Raw genomic sequence first — 13976 nt, forward strand, 5'->3', positions numbered from 1 at the left:
TTTCTTTTTTTTTTAACGAAGGCTGTTTAAAAAATATTTGAAGAAATTATAATGTATCAACATGAAATTTGTTGTATATTTAGAATTACACTTATAAAAAAAAAAAGAGTCTTTGTGTACATACTCATCACAGAACTAAGATGTCGTATTCTAAAAATCATGTGAGTTTGGCTAGTAAACGAAAATATTTAGTTGTCAAAGGTCAACTAAAGATAAGTTTGTCCGTAGAGCCCTGTTTCACGTTTTTCATGTAACCTTTGCACGTCTTTCTCCTCGTGGTAAACTTTGTTTACTTCATGAGGTTTCTTCAACATGAAATTGCAAATAACAAGTGCTGTGTTATGTATCTTCACCATGTATTAATTTCACATCACGTAAAAGCTTTCTGTAGTTTTTTTTCTAACCAGCAAATCTACTCGAGTAATTTTGTAGAATACTTAATTTATGACAAATGAATTTTTTAGAGCATAATTACAAAATATTATACCATACATTTTACTGAATTATACATATTTCCCCAAAACCTGTGGCCTTGATGGACGGGAGACTAAAACTTGCTGCTATGGTTTCAAATGATCTGAAATAACAGCAATTGATTCCAAATATTTCTCATATAGTATATCTCCCCTCTTTTGGAAATAGGGTACGATTATGAATATCACCAGTATCAAATAAGCATTATACATTGTGAAATTTACTTTATGTATGAAAACCAAAGAGAGGAGATATAACATGAGACATATTTGGAATCAAATATCCCCTTGCTCTTATTCAGATCATTTGAAACCATAGCAGCGAGATTTAGTCTCCCCTCCATCAAGACCAAAGGTTTTGGGGAAGTATCAGATATTTTGTAATTCATATGCAAAACTAGGAGAACAATTGACTTATTTTAAGCATTTTATGGTTGTAAAAATGTGCTAAAACTAGGCTCTGGATGATGGATGATCTCCTTAATGTGGGACCTTAAGGGCAAATGTCACATAACCCAGTACACAATTCAGGTCATTACCTTTCCAACGAGCCTTCATTTATTAAATTATGATCAATAGTTGCTGAGATTTGGAACTTATAAAATTGCCAAAAAAGGTGGTATATAATTGTACTCGTAGCCAAATTGAATATTGAAATGCTCATATCTTTTGTTCTATGGGACGAAACTACATAAAAATCTACAGGCTTTTTGAAGATTATAATACTATTCTATGGCTAAAATTTTATGAGAATTGGTAAAAAAGAACCTACATTTTCAAAGCAATAAATTATGCCCAAATTTGTCTACATTTGTATATATATAGTGTCTTGGCAGGCAGCTTCAGTTTTGCTGCTTCAGTTGTCTCCCCTGTAACCTTGCTAGGCCACTAATATATGTGTGTGTATGTGTATTTAGGCAGTATTTTTTTTTCATTTGAGCAAACATGTTCTGTTTAATTATACCTTTTTTATTTATTTTTTATTTTTATCTTTTTTATAAAACCAAAAATGTTCCATAATCCATATCTCTCACAAACATTTTTGATTCTTCATCAGATCCTATGCAAAATGAACAAATAATATTGCAGAAAACTTCACATGCCCATTTCACAGCTACATTTTTTAAATTTCTTCGGTGTTGTTGCTGATTTACTTTTTACCTGATGATTCAATGAATTGAAACCATTTGTGATTCATATGAAACTTATAATTTTTTTTTTATTTTAAAACACAAAAATCAAAGAAAATAGAAAAAAAAATAAAATGGGTATCATTAAGCAGATTTGTTATTCTTTACAATGCTTGCTTATATATATATATATATATATATATATATATATATATATATATATATATATATATGTGTATGTATATATATATATGTATGTATATTAAACTGCTATAATTATTTCTTTGTCATTAATAACTCTTTTACTAGAAAATGAATATTTAAATCAATTTTTCCATAAACACATGCTTTTTATTTGTACATGTTCTTCGAAATAAAAATATCCTTACCATTTGCTTTCATTGAAACTAATGTTTAATCTGATAGCTATTTCGGAATGACATGGCTATTTCTATGCACTGGTTTGCTATTTCCTGAAAGGTACTCGACTGAGCTTCAATCTTTAGTTCTTCCACACAGCAAGAATTGTCTTACTACCACAACTGCAAAGAACTCTTCTTTCCTCCTGTGTGTCTAACATCAGAAATGTTGTGAAGTTTTTCATTCTTAGCACTTTCCATCTGTAGGGCACATTACAGTGGGACTGCTTACTTGCAGATTACAACATGGTCACCCTCCGATCTAGTGTCAACAAATACTTATCATACTTCATTCTTATGAAGTAATCAACTTTTGTTACTTCCTGTCATCATTTTCGATCCTCTTGTATCCATTCTTTTAACTAACAATCTATTCATCTTAACTCTTATCCATGAATGGCTTTTAGTCTTCATAAGTGGCCACTCGTTAATAATTCCATGCATGAACTTATTTCAAACAATCATTGGAAAGTATATAAAGCAGAATGTAATTACCTGAATTTATTTGCTTTTTTTCTCTGTATTATATACAATTTCCAGTTTGAAAGTACCGCCAATTATCAGAGGTCCAGTCTGTTTTTATTGGGAATGGAAATTCATCACCTCAAAAGGTACACTCTGTATAAGGAAAACGAAAACAAAAACTTCATCCCTCCAGAAGGATTTGTATTGTCACATAAGAATTATTTTTTATCCAGAAAACTGGCGAAAGTTATGCCAAATTGACGGTTAAATATGATTAAATTTGTGCTCATTTTTTCATTAAATATTTTTCCTTATTCATTTTCAACTGTGCATCAAATGGGTACCATAATATTTAAGTTCGCTGCATAAAAGGCCATACAAAACTTTGGCCAGATCAGCCCAGTAATTTCTGAGAAAAGGTTGAATGTAGACAGACAAATATAATATACATAGTGCAAAATAAACAGCAAAGAATCCATTTGGGATTTTTTTTTTTTTTTTAACTGTCCAAAAATCAATGCTAACCACCTTTTAACTCTAAATCTTGTCTATTGAGTCACCATTAGTTACACTTTTTTTTTTTTTTTTTAAATATCAGCTATAACATTAACACTACTAATACTAGTATAAATAATACTACTTTTTGATATGCTTTGTTTTGGTGTAATGCCAGAACTAACGTTTTTACTTTAAAATATCTTTCTCATTATGGCAAGAACCATTATTTTCAACATTTCATTTCCTTTATGTAAAATAATTCCATTGTATTCATTCAACCATGTTTTTAGAAACTAATATTCAAAGTAATGCCACAAGTCATTTCACTATCAATTAATACAATTAACTTCCTTTTTACTTTTAGAATATGTTGTAATTAATTAAAAACTCTACACTACTGGAAACATTTTATCTGTTAATTAATGATTACTTATAAAAACAATTTTCATTTAGTCGATGTTGAAAATTGCATTTAAAATGTTTCTTTATACACCACACCATTTCTTTTTCTCAACGTGTGGGTAAAATGAGTGCGTACATATCCAAGGCAATGGCGGAATTCTAAGAACATGACCTCCAGTCTGTAGTTCAATGTTGTACATATGTGAATGTGATAACATTTAATGATACTAAGACTAAACTTCTTTCCCTTTTTTCAATCACAGATTGCCATTGTAAATAGCACTTTACCTGAGAGTCCAACATTCAAACTTCTTGGGCTAACATTCACAGGTAACATGAATTGGAACAGATATATAGAAGATATTGCGAAGGCTGCTGCAAGGAAGATGGTCTCCCTCTACAGTACTAGATGTTTCCTACCAGCCAATATCTTGTATTTCTACAAAGCAACTATTCACCCTTGCAGAGAATATTTTTGCCACACATTGGCTGGTGCACTAACCAGTAGTCTCTCCTTCTTAGACAAAAGGTCCAGAAAGAGTTTCTAATCTAATAGTATTCACACCAGTCTACCAATCTCCTGTCCCATCATCGCAGTGTTGTATCCCTGTACTTGTTTTGCAAATACTTCAACAGGAAAGGCGCTGGCAAACTTGCTACTCTAGCGCCCCCTCAATGTAAATACATTCGATAATCAGCTAAATTGTACCCCTTCACTGTACAGATCCCCATATATTATTCTTTCTATTCTAATAGTATCTTTCTCCAAACTGCAAACCCTCAGGATTCCCGGCTTGTTCCCTGTTTATCTGTCCTGGTGTTACCAGATCAGATTGAAGTTACTAACTTCCTGACCTAAAATGCATCAAATATTAATGTTAGTTTCTTTCTTTCCTTTTGTAAAAGAATTATGTCCTGCAAAATCAAAAACAAACAATTTTCTCTGCAAAACAACCAAACACCATGAATAAATATTGGAAGATATAAAGAACTTGAAACAAAGCTTTTTTTTTTTTTTTTTTTATACAATTACAGGATTCAGTATTATATATCCAAAAAAAGAGTTATGCTGTAAAACAAAAAAAAAAACTTGTTTATCTGACTGTACCAACATGCAGAAATTTGAATGTACCCTAAACAAACATCTTGCTGCGCAATTCCCCATTTGGAATGCCCTTATTTTGCAGTAGCCCCTTACATCTCGGTGACAATGTGCGTTGTTTGGAATGAATGATAAAAAAATGCTTTAAAAAAAAGTTGGTTTTGGAGTACTAAAGCCGAAAAACAATGATTTATTATGATTTATTTACAAATAAATTGGTTTCAAATCATGCCAAAAATCGTTTTACTTTAAATATGTGTGATACTACTACCATGGATAGTTGCGACAATATGCTTTGTCTTGGCAGCTACTACTTCTCCAGTTCAAAGAAAATTTGTTTTATTTTATTTCCTAGAAAAAATGAACTTCAGCTTTATTACTTTAATATCATTCAGAAATTACTTTCTAGCCAGCAATTGAGACTGTAAAATTACTCTGGAATCCATGTCCAGATAGTATAGCATTTCTTAATCAAATTAAAAAAAAAAGAAGAAAACATGGCTGACATATTTTTACTATGAAAATGGTTTTCATTCTCTTATTAAAAACTAGCATGGGTGCTCGGCATTGCCCGGGTGTTTGGAGGTGTGTGTTGAGCAAAAAAAAAAAAAAAAAGTGATAGGAAGACAGGCTTGAACCCGTACCGCGAAGGAGGAAAAGAACAGGAAAAAAACGTGACGTCTTTGCTGTTACAACCACTGCAAAATCGGAAGTGACGTAGATTTAAAATAAGGCTAGACAATCGAAAAGAGGGGATGACTTTCGAAAATATTGATGAAAAAGCGACCCCTCCCTGTAGAAAAGTACCCAGTTGAGGGTGAAGAAATTAATGTTTGTAGCCAATTTTTCGGTATTTATTGTCTGAAGGGTCGAACTTCAAATCGATACTGATCTTGTGAAAATCCGTCGCCTCTGTAGAAAGTTTTAGGCAGACATGCAAACATACATACATACATACATTTATATATTAGTAGCTTAAATTTTTTACCCAAACCGATTAAAAAGCTTGCCCTATCTCTAGAATACCCTTTATGGAAAATTTCAAATGTTTCGACCAGAAATTGTCTGAGTAATTTGATCAGAGGTCAAATTTTTAAAACTTTGACCCCTATTATGACCCCTTAACATTTATTGTTTTGGGCTCAAATCAAGTTATTAAGTTAGATCCATGTCCAAGGAACCTATATCTAAAATTTCAATTGTTTATACCCAAAATTGGCGGAGGAGTTTGATAGAGTTCTCAAAGGTCAAATCGTTGAACTTTGACCCCTTAACAGCCAAATTTCTGGCCGAAAACGGATTAAAGATTTTCCCAAATCTCAATACCCTGTATATCAAATTTCGAGTCTGTAGACTGAAAATTGACAGTTATTGTGTGGGGAAATGTGTGTGCGCACACACACATTTTCATTTTTATAGATATATAGATTAATTTTGAAGCCTTTAAGCCAACAAAGTAATTTTTTGATTCTATTAAAGGTAAAGACTCCAAGATTGTGGTCCCTTTTTGTTCTTAAACCAAAGAAAACATTTTTTTCACATGCCCCTGTTGTATAAATGAACTAAATATTCTATCCTTTCAGTTTAATTCTTAATTTTTATATTTTAGAATCTGTTTAAACACCAAATTTGGTAGGAAGAAAAGATAAGTGACTGTTTATGCAAGAATAATTTTCCATTCAAATACTATTTTCAATGATGACCGATCATAATATTGTATGCAAACTTTGATCGAAAAACTAAGTAGTTTATATTATTTAAAATTTTTTAGGATGAATGAAGCTGCCAAGAGAAGATAACTCCGTGTTCCTGTATAAAAGAAATAATGTTTGGTTAGGGTAAATCATTTTTCCAAGAATGTGGGTACTTGTACAGTTTAATCAAGACATGAAAAAATGAAAACATCGCAAAAAGGTTATATTGTACGCATCCGTTATGGAACAAAATTTTCTGAAAAAAAAATTTCACTTAATTTCATGAAGTTTTTTTTACATCGAAAAAAAAACAAAAACAATTTGTTATGATACCGAACAAAAGGTTCGATTTTTAAGAAGAAAAGCTAGTATTAAAGATGGGGAGGGGGTGTCGGCACTTTAAATTGAATTATCTCCCCGTCACGTGTTCAAAAAATCCATGACTGACTGACTTCAACGCGCTCTCATAAAAACATGTTTTTCCGCTGTAAAAGAAAAACAAAAAATCTACTCAATCAAATTAAGTGAATTTTTTTTTTTTTTTTTTTTTTTTATCTTCAGTCCAAAACAGATACGTACAATATAACCTTTTTTGATATTTTCATTTTTTAACGTGTTGATTAAACTGTACAAGTACCAAATTGGGAAAATAACCATTGCTCTATCTACAACATTATTCATGTATTTGTAGACAGATAGCTATAATTATGGCTTAATAATCAATAGTAATTTTCTTTCTCCCTCCTTTCTGTTGAAAATAATGAGGGTGATAAGTGGGTCAGTCAGTTCTGACTTACCAATAACTAGACATTATCTTTTCCTTGGTCCTTTCGGCTCAAAGCCAATTGAATATCAATATAATAACCCTGGCTCCAACAGTAAATAAATGTCATCTTCTGTTCAGTAAGCCATAATTAAATTCGATTTTGGTTAAACTAAAATCAGACCAAAGATTTATCAGTATATAGAAGGTGGTTATTATAAACATCCATTATTGCAGTCGGTTGACACAATCATTTTGTTGGAAATGCACACATGTGCATGCGGTCAATCTTATTGCTAATATTTAAATGCTAAATAACCTTTCGCATACCAGATCAATATTTAATTCCATTTTCTATATATATAAATAACTATGTTCTTCAAAAAAAATTATTTTCAATCAGTTTTATGAAAAACATGCTTGGACATTTTATTCCTTAGTGATATTCCAAGAAAGTAAAAGTTCCTCTCTTTGAAATAAGTAATCTATATATTAATACGGTAGTGTGTGTTATTTTCTGTGTCACGCTTACATCCGGGTCGTTTAATTGTTTTGTACTTCCATTTCTTGTAAAAAATAATTTTTCCCAGAATTCTCCATAAGTTTTGGTTCCGGTTTCAATTACAGCTGATGGCACTAAAGTCATTTAATTTTTTTATAAATTTTAATAAGAATTCATAAGTTTTGGTTTGGATTTTAGCTGATGGCACCTTAAGTAATCTATTTGTTTTATAAGTAATTTTATCAAGAATTCTTCATAAGTTTTGGTTTCGATTATAGTTGAAGGAACTAAGGTTATATATATATATATATATATATATATATATATATATATATATATATATATATATATTCATAAGTTTGGGATTTGGTTTCGATTCAAGCTGATGAACCCAAGTCATATAGATAGATTTTTTATTTTTGAAATCGCAACTTAATAATATACAAAAATCGCTAGAACATTAACTCCATAATAATATATACAAAATCTGTAAGAATTAAAATATATTTAAGCATATTTTACGACCTGGCTATGCCGGGCATCCCTGCTAGCTTGGATATATACTTTTACAGTTTTAACAAAATAGCTGCAATAATATCAGCGTCATTATTTACGCTGAATATCTACAGAATGCCAACATCAATGTATTACATATCAATCGGCCCCTGTGGAATTTCCACAGGTCCACTAGTTATCAGTATTTTAGAAGCAGAACAATTTTAGTGATTGTCAGCTTTGGCTTTTATTTTACTATTGCCATATATAGAAATATCAAAACACATTCTATATTTTACAATGATATTATTACAATGCATTATTTTAATTTTAATAATTTTTGTTGAATAAAAACAGTGATTTAGAATTTTAATCTTTAATTGCATGATCTGCAGATTAATATAAATCATGTCCAAAAAGTTTTACCCAACCAAACTATTTAATTACTCTTTGAAATTTTGTATATATTGATCATATACAACTAATAAATGACTTGCACATTAAGTCTCAAAAATTTGTTAAAAAAACTGTATCTGCTTGTTCGGAGAAAACCATATTTGAAAATGCCAAGCAAGATTGCTATACTATTGCATTTGACAAATCAATAATTGATTCTGTCTAGCCAGTCTAAACATGACATTAATGCGGGTATGCTCTAGGGGTTGATCCTTGAACCATTATTATTCTTTATTCATTTGTGTCTGAGATAAGTATATTTGCTGATGACACCACACTCTATTCTAAACAAGTAGGCAAAGCAAACGCATACATATTTAAGGCAATGGTTGAATTCTTAGAAAATGATTTCTCCTCCCCACAAAGGTAATTTGTTGGCCTTTTATAGGATGAAGTTAGAAATATTGTTTGATCATTTTGCCATTAATTTTTAATTTCCATGTAATATTTCTTTTGTTTTCACTTAGAATCCTTCATTACCGTTTCTGAAGTAAAAAAAAAAAAAAATTGTAGCAGTTGCATGAGGGACCTGTTTTGTTGCTAAATTTTTGAGGTAAGGATTGATAATTCATATTATTTGAATTATCCGGACTACTGTTCTCATCTTACGTGTAATTCATACAATGTTTCGGTCAATGTAACCTCCGACCTTAAGTGTATCTTGCCAAACTCAAGAATTTTTTTTAACTCTGAATGTGCATAGAATTTCAAATGGAACCCTTTATTTAATCCACAAGGATGAGTATGCTCCTGTTTCCTCAGCCATGACAGGGTAGAAGTCCTAAGTAATTCGCAATTGTATTTTGAGAGTTGGCTTCAACCTCCAGAAAAATGTAACTTACAACTAAATTGTATCAAATACTTTATCCACTATGCTATAAATCTTTGAAGGCAATTATAGTATTAATTTGAGGCGTCTTATACCTATTTTTGTTTTTAGATGTAAATCTTACTACTTAATGTCTACAGACATTAGTGTTTCATCCTTTCAGAAATCATCAGTGCAGAGAGTTACAATTATAGCCGGTTGGGAGATTCGAACCCGGTCACAAATCCATCTTTAACTCTATTAGCAAGGAACAAATTCACACGGCCAACTTTAACTGCAAGAAATACGGTTGAAATTAACATCTGTTATATAAAGGGCAAAATGGGTGTGAGCGTGTGTATGTCCATGAAAGGCTTTTTAGTTGGTTGGGCTCCGCGAGAAGTTTTCACATACTTCCCAGATCGTAATATCTCAGATTCGCAAACGGGCATCGTCTCTCTTTTTTTTTTTTTTTTTATTGAGTTAAACAAAATTCTCACCGTGCGGTCGTCTCTGCTGTTTGTTTGTCTTTTTTTGTATAAATAAAGCGAAACTATTGGAACGCAACCGCCTGGCCTTCTGACCGGGTAGTATCTGTTCTATAATTGGTCCTTGGTCAATGTAGGGGAAACCCTTTGTATTGAGACAATTACTATTTATTTTGATACTGCCCCAGGGTACCCCCTTTTTGGGGAGCTGCCCCCCCCACACACACACATGCATAAAAAACGACCTTGTGCCTAATTTGCTTTTATGGGAGGTTTAAAACCAATGCCATTTTTGTAAGTCATCTTTTGTTTTTGGATTGACTACGTTAAATTTTAATGCTTTACACTTCCGGTCATGTCATGGCGTAGCGGTAAGACGTCAGATTTTGTTTCACTTCCTTTTCTGCCTTTGCGTCTTGAGCCTGCCTGCCTACTACCACTTCTTTTTTTTTTTTATTTATTTTTTTTTTTTGCTCAACACACACACATACAAACGCCCAAGCAATGTCGGACAATCAGGAAAGTTTTATACAAAGCGTAAATGTCATAGACGGCTAGAGTGATCTTATGATTATAACATGATCTGCACACGTAAGCTTAAGTGACCGACTTATTTCAACTTAGAGTGCTCAACAATAAGAACCGAGTTCTTAAAGGGGCTTGCATAGTTATTACCATAATTATTTTTTTATACCTATAGACATTAGTGTTTTATCCTTTCGGGAATCATCAGTTCAGAGTGTTACGATTACCACCGGTTGGGAGATTCGAACCCGGTAACAAAGCCATATCTGACTCCATTAGCAAGGAACAAATCCACATGGCCACCGTTAACCATGAGAAATACAGTTGAAATTTAAATATTTATTTTTAAATGTCAAGACGGTGATAGGGATCTAATGGTTATGACATCATGATTTGTGAGTGTAAGCTTCAGTGACCGACTTAAGTTCAACTTGGAGTGTTCAGCAATATATATATATATATAATTTATAATTATTGATTCTCATAGTGTTAGATTCTATATTAGGACTGCTTGTTGCTCAGCATATGCACTGCTTCTTTGAGTTGTTTTACTCTCCACCATTCTTGTGGATATGACCTTGAACTATATCCAGTGGTGAGGCCCCAGCTTGCGGGCTTTGGGGAGTGTGGAGCCCCCCTTTAATTGCCATTGCTCCCAGGTCCACTCTGACCCGGAGTGGTAGTGCCTGTTAGGGTCCCAACTATTGGTTAAATAGAAACCGACTTAAAAACAACAAATATATTCTATAAAAAATTTTTTCTTCCGAATCTTTGGATTCTGCATTAAATAACCTGAAAAGGGTTGATATGCCGTAAAACAACCAACCAACCAACCAACCATCATTCTCTGTCTATAATTTTTACTTTGTCCCATAAGGGTAGAGGATTTCCCTTTTCCCTCCACGTGGTCAGCCATACTCAACTTTTCAACATCTCCATGTATTATGGCTTTTCAGCGTTCTTTTAATTTTACTTTTTAGTGGATGACATGTCTCATCTTTTGTATAGTTTAATGGGAGATGGCAACCCTTTTCCTATTCAATTTCAATCAAATGTGTCCACATACACTTAACTTTACCAAGTTACTTCCTCATCCTGACGTTCTCTCCACCAGTAAAACTAAAAAATGGATGAGAGTGAGAACCAGGGGCATAACTCAATATTTTCTAAACGATCTTCTAAAAGACGAGCAATCTTTGAAAAAACATGAGGAAACAGAAAGCATTTTAAAATTTCAGAAGATTTTCATTAACATTTAATATATCTATACTCCTATATGTTTCATTAACATTTAATATATCTATACTCCTATATGTTTAATTAACATTTAATATATCTATACTCCTATATGTGTTATGGTCCTGGATATGACCTTAAACTATATCTGATGGTGAGGCCCCAGCTGCGGGCTTTGGGGAATATAGAGCCACCCCTTAATTGCCATTGCTCCCAGGTCCACTCTGACCCGGAGTGGTAGTACCTGTTAGGGTCCCAACTATGGGTTAAATAGAAACCGACTTGAAAAAACAAAAAACAAATATTTTATTAAAAAATTTTTTCTTCAAAATCACTTGATTCGGCATTAAATAACTTGAAAAGGGTTGATATGCCATAAAACAAAACAAAAAAAAAAACAACCAACCAAACCTATGTGTTTCGTTGTTGATATTCATATTAAAAACTCTTTTTCCTATTTATTTAAAAAGAAAATACAGCTTTGTTATATATGGGTTGTGGAATTGCATTCACCTGCAAAAAATCTAGCTAATTTGCATATTTTTTAAAATTTAATTCCCCCCCCTTTTTTTTTTGTTTTATTTTTCCGGTTTTCTTATGGGATGATCATCTTTAGTTAACTATTACGTGTAATTCATGCAGATATTCTACGTGATTTATACTTGCGTAAAAAGCTTGGAGTAAGCATAAACCTCTTTCTATATATATTTATGTATGCGTATATATATTTGTTTTAAAAATTTTGCCTATCAAACTTCTGTGTCCGTGTTTGGTCTACAGACATGAAACTTAATATATAGAGTATTTGAAACCATGTGAAACTTTATATTTGGGTTGGGAAAATTGGTGCAAAAGTGTGAAAATTTAAAAAAAAAAAAAAAAAAAAATGGAATTTGGCCGGTGATGGTCGAACGACGACATTACAAATATGTATGTGTAACTTAATAGCTATTGGTTCATGTTTTAACTTTTAGCCTTGCAGCAAACATATCTTCATAGTTCAGGCATCAATGTCAAAGGAAAAAAGTAAATCGTAAGCTAAACGTTGTGGTGACGCACAAATCATTTGAAAAAATAGTTTTTTAAACTATTGAAATCATTACTATATATTGGGTCCAATATAATATGTAATAATAAATATGAAATCTACATTAATCAAAAAATATGTATTTTATGACCAGGAAATGCAGGGTGCCCTGCTAGTGTGTGTATATGTCATGTACATACTGTACTGTTTCGTTGTATCACAACTCATCAGTGCGGCTAGATTAGCACTTTTCCCTAGCCGTGGATCGAACCTACAACCATTTTGTTTAGTCGGCAGCTCTAACCACAGGACTATGAATTGGTGCCCGCAAATGATTCATAGAATGCCTATTAAATAAGCATTTGCCCATTGATTAACAGTGCTCGAGCTACTACTTTGTTTACAAACAGACAGTGAGCTATATATATAATATATATAAATAAATACTAACCAAACATAGTCAAACCATAAGTAAAAAAAAAATTGGTTAATTTTCTTTACTTTCCATCTATTAATCAATAATTGCTTTTTAATATTAGATATTTTAGCAAAAAGCCAAATAATAAATCACAAATCTATCTCCATCTTCAATTTGCAAATGCAACCCTCCACGCCTCGACTTTTTTTGTATTGAGTATATTTTTTATTTAATTTTTTCGTGTCTAGATTAATTTTGATGATTCATGGGACCCCTTATTTATAGATCCTTGTCCTCCACCCCTTACACACTAATTCCTTGCTCCAAAAAAGAGTCTTTGACTCATGAGACAGTCTCCAGTTTCTAATTAATAAACTCGCTTGCATTGATTATGGATGATAAAGAATCTTTCTTTTCTTTTAAGCCTAAATTAAATCATATCTGAAACTTTTGTTTGTCTCTTATTTTTTTTATTAAAATTAAAGCAACAAAAAAAGTTGCTTTAATTTTAAAAATTTTTCAACTGAATTAGTAAAATTTATTCAAATAATAAAAGTGAATTCCCTTATTTTTAGTCCTTATTTGCACATAATTTCTCTTCATATTGTGAAAATGAGTAGGAGGAACGGAATAACCTGGGATTAAGAATCATGTTTTGTTTTACTCAGCTTTGTTCAGGAGAAATAAATGTAAGAATTCGCTATTTGATTTAATCTATATAATTATAACACTCAAATGACCTTATAACGAGTGATGTAACCTACTTTCCAGTTTACGACATCCGGTTGCGCATGCGCGCATAAACATTAACCCATAACAACGTAAACAAATAAACACAAATCACTTCTTTTGCAGATTTTGACCTGCGCACTGAAATATAAACGTTACTATTTCAAAATTATTATTTAACATGGGAAGAGTGGGGGTGTTTTGCAACTATTCTTTATTACAACTATACTGTCGCTATTTTCTTACAACTAAACAACTTTAACCCGTTGACAAACATAAGAACAATTGTAGTAAAGCCAAGACTACTACTACTCTCTATCCGTCCCTTTTCCTTCCTTCCTTCCTT

General features: G+C 31.9%; 1 protein-coding gene across 2 annotated transcripts in view; it reads left to right on the forward strand.

Annotated features, from left to right (window-relative positions):
- Positions 1–13976, forward strand: part of LOC145287897 (uncharacterized) — a 129060-nt gene that overhangs the window by 27783 nt on the left and 87301 nt on the right. Inside the window, exon 2 of one of the 2 annotated variants that reach the window (XM_080135838.1) lies at positions 8867–8952. The exons of the other annotated variant lie outside the window; for it this stretch is intronic. The gene's annotated coding sequence lies outside the window, so the exon portion shown is untranslated. The remainder of the gene's footprint in view (positions 1–8866; positions 8953–13976) is intronic. 2 annotated transcript variants of the gene reach the window in all.

Source organism: Euprymna scolopes, chromosome 11 (genome assembly GCF_053919585.1).
Source record: "Euprymna scolopes isolate OS-2025 chromosome 11, ASM5391958v1, whole genome shotgun sequence".
Taxonomy (NCBI): Eukaryota; Metazoa; Mollusca; class Cephalopoda; order Sepiida; family Sepiolidae; genus Euprymna; species Euprymna scolopes.